The following is a 10,143-nucleotide window of genomic DNA, read 5'->3' as shown; positions in this document are numbered from 1 at the left end:
TCAGATATTCCAGCTGCTTACAAGCACACAACGAGACAAGACTTGTTTGTCTGCTGAACATGGAGGCCGGGATTCAGAAACAATCGCGTATCTTAATGCGGTCGTAGCGCATCTCATATGCGCTACGCCGCCGTAACTTAGTCAGGCAAGTAGTGTATTCAGAAAGAACTTGCGCCCGAAGTTACGGCGGCGTAGCGTATATGGACCGGCGTAAGCCCGCCTAATTCAAATGATCCAGGCAGTGGGCGTGTTGTATTGAAATGAGCCGTGACCCCATGCAAATGAATAGACGATCGAACGGCGCATGCGCGCGCATGCTCAGAGTCACGTTGCAAAAACTCCCCAAGATACGTCGGCTCAATGCTTTGTCGACGTGAATGTAACCTACGCCCAGCCCCATTCACGTACGACTTACGCAAACGACGTAAAATACGACGCTGTTCGTACGTTTCTGACGTCCATACCTTAACATGACTTACCCCTGCTTTATGAGGGGTAAAGTTACGCCGGACCGACGCCTTACGTAAACGGCGTATATAGATGCGACGGACGGAAGTACGTTTGTGAATCGGCGTATCTAGGTAATTTGCATATTCGACGCGTAAATCAATGGAAGCGCCCCTAGCGGCCAGCGTAAATATGCACCCAACATACGACGGCGTACTAAGACTTACGTCGGTCGGCTGAAGCCAGATTTCAGGTATATCTAGCTTCAAGAATACCGCGCAGAGATACGACGGCGCATCTTTAAACTTACGCGGCGTATCAATAGATACTCCAGCGTAAAAGCTTTCTGAATCCGGGCCAGAGTGTTTATTAGAAACAAAATCAAGTCTTATATACAGTTAAAGGAGGTAACCAGAACATAAATTAACATGAGCTAATGAACTAATCCTTTAGACAGACAAGGTGACTCGGATATGACCTTTTAGGGTAGACGTCACATCTCCTCGCTCACCGGCTATACAATACACATTATCATAAGTACAAGGACAACTTCACACAATAGCAGGAGCTTCCAGTAGCCGGTGTCGGCTCGTCTCCTACATTGTACAGAGGCCAATGTGATCAGCTCTTTCAATTAGCATGTTGTTCAGAATTAACAACTAAGAATAGTCTTTACATCTATCCTGGCAGATATTGTGGAGAAATATTACTGTCCCATTTTAAGTAATCCAAGACATATTTTCTCAGTCACCCATCCTGGCACAGGGTAACTTAGACATAAGAGGTGCACGGGGAGCTGAAACAAGAGTATCCCATATTTTCCAAAGGATTCTGGGTTTCACGGGCCCTCCCGTCACATCTCTCCCCTTTCGGCAGAAGACTAAAGCCCTGTACACACGATCGATGGACTGTTTTTATCGGTCAAACCAATCGTGTGTGGGCCCCATCGGTTTGTTTTCCATCAGTGAAAAAAATGTGAAAATGTTTTAAATTTTTCCTATAGATAAAAAAACGATAGAAAAAATGATCGTCTGTGTGGAAGTCCATCGGTCAAAAATCCACGCATGCTCAGAATCTAGTCGACGCATGCTCAGAAGCATTGAACTTCATTTTTCTCAGCACGTCGTACTGTTTTACGTCACCGCATTTGGACACGGACGGATTTTTGACCGATGGTGTGTAGGCAAGACTGATGAAAGTCAGCTTCATCGGATTTCCGACCAAAAAAATCCATCAGATTAGATTCCATCAGATATCCGATCGTGTGTACAGGGCTTAACACAGGAGGAGACCCCAGACGGGTTGACTCTGAAGTTAGTCCATAGTTCCAGTCCTCTAATTTATTTATTACTATTTGTTTTTGAAGCGCACATATACCACCAGTCGGTGGTGCCAAAGCGCTTAGTGACAGATTGCCCGGAGGTTCTGGCGAGGGTAGCATAAATAAACGAAACTGCTGCAGAGCAGAGGAGGAGACAGGGAAGAAGAGAAAAGGGAAAGGGAGAAAAAGATTTAGAAGTCAGCATGAGTGAACAGAGGAAAATTAGCCTAGGATTGGAATGCTTGGCAGAAAAGCCAGGTCTTCAGCTTTTTCCTGAACGTATATAGGCTTGGGGAGATGCAAATGTTAAGGGGTACCCACACAGTACCCCAAACATATTGTTCCAAACAGAGCATTACTCACCCAGCCAACCTCTGCCTCTCTCAATGAACATACCCGCCGCTGGGGAGAGGCCTGGACTGGCCCTTCTCCCTGGTAGAGATGGCCTGGCGGTTCGCCCGGCGTTTTTTTCGCGGCAAACTTTGCTCGTTCGCGGTCTGCCAAACATGCGGACATCTGGCGATATTCGCGGTGGTCCGCCATTTTACATTGAGAAGAACTTTGACCCATGACACATCCATCAGGTGGTGCAGGACAGCCAATTGAGACATTTCAGCACATGGACATACCCCCTACCTTATAAATAGACCTGATCTGGCGGCCATCTTACATTCTGCTTTTTGTCAGTGTAGGGAGAGGTTGGTGTTTGGAGCAGGGACAGGCTGTATTCAATCAAATAGCTATCTAAAAGTTCCACAAAAGTCTTTCAAGCACTGGTATAGGTGTGCTACTTGCTCTGCAGTACATAGGTGTGTAATACATTCATATACTTTTTGTCAGTGTAGGGACAGGTTGGTGTTTCGAGCAGGGACAGACTGTAGTGGCACAAATCCGTACCTAACAGGTCCACAAAAGTCCTTTCAAGCACTGGTATAGGTGTGCTACTTGCTGTGCAGTATATAGGTGTAATATACACTTATAAAATACTTTCGAATATAGAAAGCATATTATACTGGATTTGTATTGTGCAGCATTGTGACTGGCGGTGTATTTGCTTACTGCAGAATGTTTCATTCAAATTCAGGTGAACACCTGTGGGCTAATTTTTTGGGCCTGTACTGGCTGACACTTACTTCTGTATCCGATGAATGCCTAATGTACCACCAGCCACAAAATGCAAAGTTGTTTGCTGTCAGGTGAATGCCTGTGGCCGTGGGCTTATTTTTGGGGCCTGTAATGGCCGACACTTACTTCTGTATCCGGTGAATGCCTCATGTACCACCAGCCACAGAATACAAGGTTGTTTGCTGTCAGGTGAACGCCTGTGGGCTAATTTTTGGGGCCTGTAATGGCCGACACTTACTTCTGTATCCGGTGAATGCCTAATATACCACCAGCCACAGAATACAAGGTTGTTTGCTGTCAGGTGAACGTCTGTCGGCTAATTTTTGGGGCCTGTAATGGCCTGCAAATACTTCTGTATCCGGTTTTTCACTTAATACTTCTGGTAGGTCAGTGTCCATGTTGTGGGACTATTTGTGCACAGCTATTATTTTGTGGCTGCAAATATGACCCTCAAACTGGGGAAGAGAATTAGACCTACAAACTAAAACAAGATGAATAGGTCTACGCAAGGCGCAGCCTTAAAATTGCCTAAAAGTAATGCCGGGACCAGTTCAATACAGCAGTATATGACCCAAGAGGGGAATACCAAAAGTCCTGGATTAGCAAAAAAAAGAAAAAAAGAAGAATGAGACTAAAACAGGGGAGGGCAGCTCGGATCGTTCTAAAGGGGAAACGACTTTAGAAAGTGAACATGAGCATAGCAGATTAGAAGAGTTATACCAGGATACACTGCCGCCATCGAAGGCAGAGATGAACGCGATGTTGCTGAGGATAGAAAATGTTATAAAAACAGAAATTGATAGAATAAGAAAGGACTTAGGAGGACTTTTAGAAAGAGTGGTGGAGACTGAAAAAAGAATAGAAGAACAAGATCACGAATTAAATAAATTAAAAACACAAGTCCAAGTAATGACAGACAATCAAAGAATGTTAGCTTACCGTTTAGAAGACCAGGAAAATCGCAATAGGAGACAGAACCTCAGAATCCGTGCGATAATTGAAGAGAAAGGAGAAGATTTAAGAAAGATTATGAATACACTATTCAACCCCCTGTTAGACAAACCTGCAGAAGCAAAGCCCCTCAAAATTGAATGGGTACACGAGTAGGGAACCCCAAACAGACAGAAAGAAAGGAACCATGAGACGTCATAGTTCGGTTTCAGGAATTATCAAGACAAAGCCGAGATCTGGGGAAGGCTGAGGGGGAAATACCCCATTAGATATAAAGAGAATGAGATTCAAATTTTCTCTGACCTATCGAAAGAAACATTAACAAGGAGAAGACATCATGAAACCCTAATTAGAACTAATGCGTATGCAGAACATAAGATATCAATGGGGCTTCCCTGCATGCCTTATCGGTCTAAAGGGGGAGAAAACCGCACGTCTAAGGCCGGGTACTCACGAGCAAACATGTATGGTGAAAGCGGTCCGTCGGACCGTTTCCACCATACATGTCTGCCAGAGGGCTTCTGTACGATGGTTGTACACACCATCGTACAGAAGTCCGCGCGTAAACAATACGCGGGGCGTGTCCGCGGTGTCGCCGCGTCGATGACGCGGTGTCGCCGCGACAATGACGCGGCGACGTGCGCGGCCCGCCTTTAAAATGCTTCCACGCATGCGTCGAAGTCATTCGACGCATGCGAGGGACGGCGGGCGCCTGGACATGTACGGTAGGTCTGTACTGACGACCGTACATGTCCGAGCGGGCTGAATTCCAGCGGGCTGTTTTAAAACAAGTCCAGGAATATTTGTCTGCTGGGAAAAGGCCCGGCGGGCAAATGTTTGCTGGAATTCGGCCCGCTCGCGCCCACACACGACCAAACATGTCTGCTGAAACTGGCCTGCGGGCCAGTTTCAGCAGACATGTTTGCTCGTGAGTATGGGGCCTAAGACATCCAGAAGAGTTGATGGGGTGCTGCCAAAAAATTGACTTAATAGCTCCTGATCTGCCGGACTGGGTAGCTTAAACAACAAAGGTCGCCTTGACGTTGAACAGGGGGGGGGGGGTAGGAGACGGGTGGGAGGGCAGCCATGGGGCATTCTTGAGCATTATCACTAGGAGGGGAGCCGATGGCAAAGGAGTGGAGGCTACCAACAGCGGCTCTTGTGATTCCACAAGAAAGATTCAACTACATTCAAAATACCTATAGATGACAGAAATCTGCTTTCTCTCGTATAATGTTAGAGGTTTGAACTCTCATGTTAAGAGACACAAAGTTCTTAGTGAACTGAAGCACCATAAGGCAGATGTTGTCTTCTTACAAGAGACCCACTTAACATTAGAGTCCAACATAAAGTTGTATTCCCCTAATTACCCCACATGGTTCTACGGAGACACAATATCAAAGAGGTCCCGCGGGGTCGCTATAGGAATTGTGAGAGGTGTCCGATTCACATTGGAGGACAGACTGACCGACCCCGAAGGAAGATTCTTAGTTCTGAAAGTAAAATTGGGAGGGGAATACACCCTGGCAAATGTTTATGCCCCCAATGTGAATCCGGTTAAATGCGTAAGCAAAATCCTAAGAAAATTAAAAGATTTTGAGGTAGGGCATGTGGTGTTAATGGGGACTTCAACTTCTGCATGAATCCCGTACTCGATAGCACGTCCCGGGCACAGGGGACTAACAGTGAGCAGTTAAAAGAACTGAAACAACGAATGTCACATAACCAAATGGTAGATGTATGGCGAATCCTGCATCCCAAAATCTGCGACTACACTTTTTACTCCCCTGTGCACGGGACGTACTCGAGGATTGATTACATCCTCATAGACCATAGACTTATTGAGAGGGTAATTGATACGGGAATTGAGATTACGACGATCTCAGACCACGCCCCTATAACTATAAAAATTAGTACATCATTACAGAAAACAAATGCACCGGAGTGGAGATTGGACAAAAGTTTATTGGGAGACGAAGAGGTTGTAGGAAGAGTTCAAAAGGAACTGGAATTCTATTTTCGTGAGAACGATACGGAGGGGATCTCTAGGGCCTCCCTATGGGAAGCTTACAAAGCATATATAAGAGGGATTTTTATTGCTGAGGGGGCAAGGAAAAAGAAAGAAAGAACCAGGAAATTAAAAACATTAACTGAAGAAATTTATAAGTTGGAACAAGACCATAAAACACAGGGCCAAAAGAGAGAAACACTCCACGAATTGACTCTAAAAAGAGATGAATATAGAGCACTTTCAGAGCACGAAACAAAGAAATTACTAAACAGAAGGGTTAGAGAAAGATACATATGGGGGAATAAACCCAGTAAGAACTTAGCTAGAATGGTACAAAAAAAGAAAACAAGAAACTTTATTGAAAAGATTAAAAAAAAGAATGGGGAACTAATTTATGCAACTAGCGATATAGCCGAAGTCTTCAGAAACTACTACAAAGGCCTATACGCAGTACAGCAAAATAATTGGAACCCTGGTGAGAAAGAGGCCAAAATAAGGGAAGTGTTACAGAAAGCAAACTTGCCTAAGATGGAAGATCACGTAACCGTAAAAATGGACGAGCCTATAACGGAGGAGGAAATAGGTTACGCCCTAAAAAATTCTGTTAAGGGGAAAAGCCCAGGGCCAGATGGCTTTTTACGACCTTTTACTTGCAAAAGTTTAGTTCCATTCTGATACCTAGAATTTGCCACTACTTTAATGGGTTGGGGGCTGACTACGAGATGACCTGGGAGGCATTGGCAGCAACCATCACTGTAATAAAAAAAGAGGGAAAAGATAATACGCTCTGCTCAGGCTTTTGGCCTATTTCATTATTGAACGCAGATACAAAATTGTATGCCAAGATCCTGGCCGAACGCATGAAGGGGATAATGACAACCATGGTACATCCGGACCAGGTTGGCTTTATAACCGGCAGGGAGGGTAAGGACAATGGGGTCTGGGCTCTTCTTCGGGAAATTAAAGAAAGCGGGCCCCCCGATCTACTCCTGTCAGTGGACGCCGAAAAAGCGTTTGACAGGGTAGACTGGGGGCTCATGATTCAAACGCTAGAAAACATAGGAGTTGGTCCGAGGATGATGGGGAGGATTAAAACTTTGTACTATCACCCTTGCGCTAGGATCAAAATCAATGGGACTCTATCTGCACCCCTTGAGATGAGGAATGGGACCAGGCAGGGGTGTCCCCTGTCCCCTCTCTTTTTTGTTCTATCGCTGGAACCCCTTCTGGCAATGGTACGGAATAACCCCGATATTTCGGGAGTTAGAGTAGGAGAAAAGGAGCACAAATTGTCCGCCTTTTGCGGACGATATCTTATTCTTTATAAGCAGCCCCAGAACCACACTCCCCAATCTAATGGCAAACCTAAAACAGTATGGAGAGGTTTCTAATTTTAAAATGAATGTATCCAAGACGGAGATCCTGAATGTTAATATTCATAAGGAGGAAGAAGGACACCTTCAAAAGGCGTTTAACTTCCCTTGACAGAAAGAGATAAACTATCTGGGTATAAAACTAGTAAACTCTCTAAAGAAAATGTATAGAGTCAACTACATTCCCCTGTTAAACGAAATTAAACGAGAAATTAAAACTTTCTTTAACCGACCAATCTCATGGTTCGGAAGGATAAATGTTGTAAAAATGGTCTTAGTTCCAAAAATGTTATATACATTTCAAATGGTCCCAGTAGCATTGCCACAGACTTATATTAAAATAATAAACTCTCTGCTGATGAACTAAATTTGGAAAAATAAAAAACATAGGATCTCCGCTCAAGTACTAAAACAGAATAAGAAAATGGGAGGATTGGCGGTTCCGGACATCAGAAAATATTACAATGCTACGGTCCTTTCACGGGTAATAGAGTGGGCCAAAGAGAATCATGACAAAAGATGGATTAACATTGAATGCGCACTTGCAAGGGCACAATTAGGGAGAATAATTTGGAATCCACCACAATACAGAACCTTATACACTTCCACACACAAAATTACACTTAACGCACTTCGGGTCTGGGATAGATTACACAAACAATTGAAATCGAAATTTAATTCCCCACAGATAGATCTTAAGGCTGCATTCACACTATTTTGCCGCGATTTGTAAACTTTTTTTTTTTGACAAAACATTTTACATTGATGTCTATGCCAAACGCCGAAACCCGCCTGAAAAAAAGGGTCCGGGACTTGTTTTCAGGCGGCAGGCGTACGGCGTTTCGGCGTTCGGCGTGAGATGTGAAACATCTCAAAGACATCAATGTAAATTCGCCCCTCCAGCGGCACGAGCGTCGCGCTTCAGGCGTATATACGCCTAGGTGTGAATGGGCAGTTAAGATAATGAATATTTTGCACCAGGGACCAAAGAGGTGGGTGGAAAATGGATTAGAAATAGAACCCAGGTTAGGGATATAATACAAAAGGGTAAAATTTTGACACTTCACAATATTAAAGCTAAATTAGAATCCATGAAGTTAGACGAATGGCGATATATACAGCTATCACTCTTTATTAAGCGCCTACCGCTACCCCTGCGCCCACGCGAGGAGTATACACTGATCGAACAACTTTGCTTAACTGATAGTTCAAAAGGTAATATCTCCAAAATGTATAGGTTTCTGTTGAAAGGGGAAGAGTCAGAGATCCCAAAATACATCTTAAAATGGGAAAGAGAATTGGATGCACCTAGAGAGAAAACGTCAGCAGCAAGAATCATCAATATGACCCATACCTCTGCAGTAGATGTAAGTACTGCTGAGATGAATTTTAAATGCTTAACCCACGACAAAACCAGCAACTACAGAGTAGGGCAGTCAGCGGAATGTTGGAGAGGGTGCGTAGTAAGGGCGACGATGGCCCACCTGTGGTGGGACTGTCCAAAAATAAAAAAACTACTGGAAAAAAATCCTGCCACTGATCAAGGTTATAACTAAGAAAGAGATAACAGAAGACCCATGGGTAGTTCTGTTCCATGGGGGGGAAGAGACCATAAAAGAATATAAAAGATCCCTGACTCCCCACTTGCTTAACGCAGCTAAACGACTGATACCAAAGAAGTGGAGGGAAGTGGAAAGCCCACAAGTGTGGGAGTTGATGGATTCTGTGGAGGATACATATAGGAGGGAGGGGTCGAAGGATGGGGTGGAGGAGGAGAACGTAGACCACAGGGACAAATGGGCAAATTGGAAAGAATTAAAAAAAAACAGGAGTAATAGGTCCAAATTAGTAAAGAAGGGGCAGTGGAGTCACGAGATGGTGGGGTGGGGGGGCGGGGGTGGGGAGGGGGGAAATATTGGCTCAATTTATGTATTTCCTTACTTTTTTTCTAAAGTCTACTTACTCCTTATTAAAATTAACAAAAAAAAAGGGGAAAAAGGAAAAGAGCAGACGATAAAAAAATAAATAAAAAAAAGAGCGATTAGCATGCAAACTTAGAAAAAGTAATCATTTATCCGCATATGATGCTAAACTTCTACAGAGAGGATGGGGGTCCGATTGGTCAGGAAAATGACGTGTCTGGAATGTGGAGGCGGAGTCATTATTAATTTGTGTACAATACAATACACAACGTGTTACATTATTATAACAAAGTATTGTAGAAATGATCACACCATAGAAAATGGGGGAAAGGAGAAAATAAACCCGGATATGAAGGTGACATTTGTGTACGAGGAACACCTTAACAATTACCACCATTTTATTCTCCAGGACCTCTGCTTTCAGAAAATATATGTTTGGGGGTTTTATCTAATCTTCAGGCACAAAATCTGCATTTTACCATGTGTGCAAAAATAATGGAAAACCAGCTCTGGCAGTGAAAGGGTTAATGAGAGCTAGATGGGATCACTCTGCTGTGGTCACACTCTAATCATTAGAGCTCCCCCTAGCTGCAGCCTGGTAATAACATTGCTAGGAGGTCTATTCATTTATCTGCTCCATACTTCCCATCTTTATATAAACGTCTCCTGACATTTAGGGGTCTATTCATAAATAATTGTACAGCAATTTTCCGGGTGAAAATACATGTACATTCCTTCTGTGTGAATGAGGGGAAAATGGAGTTTCATTGGCTATTTGCTGGTCGAATAATTTCCATTGATTTAAAATAGAAAATACATTTGCCACTAGCTGGAGATAATTGCTATTATACTTATCACCATCTAAAGTCCAAACATAGTGGGCTAGATTCACATAGATTAGCGGATCTTTAGATCCGCGTAGTCTATGTAATTTACAATCCGCCGGCGCAATTTTGCGAGGCTAGTGCAGTATTCACAAAGCACTTACCTCCA

Source organism: Rana temporaria (genome assembly GCF_905171775.1).
Source record: "Rana temporaria chromosome 4 unlocalized genomic scaffold, aRanTem1.1 chr4y, whole genome shotgun sequence".
Taxonomy (NCBI): domain Eukaryota; kingdom Metazoa; phylum Chordata; class Amphibia; order Anura; family Ranidae; genus Rana; species Rana temporaria.
Note: the sequence above shows the minus strand (reverse complement) of the source record.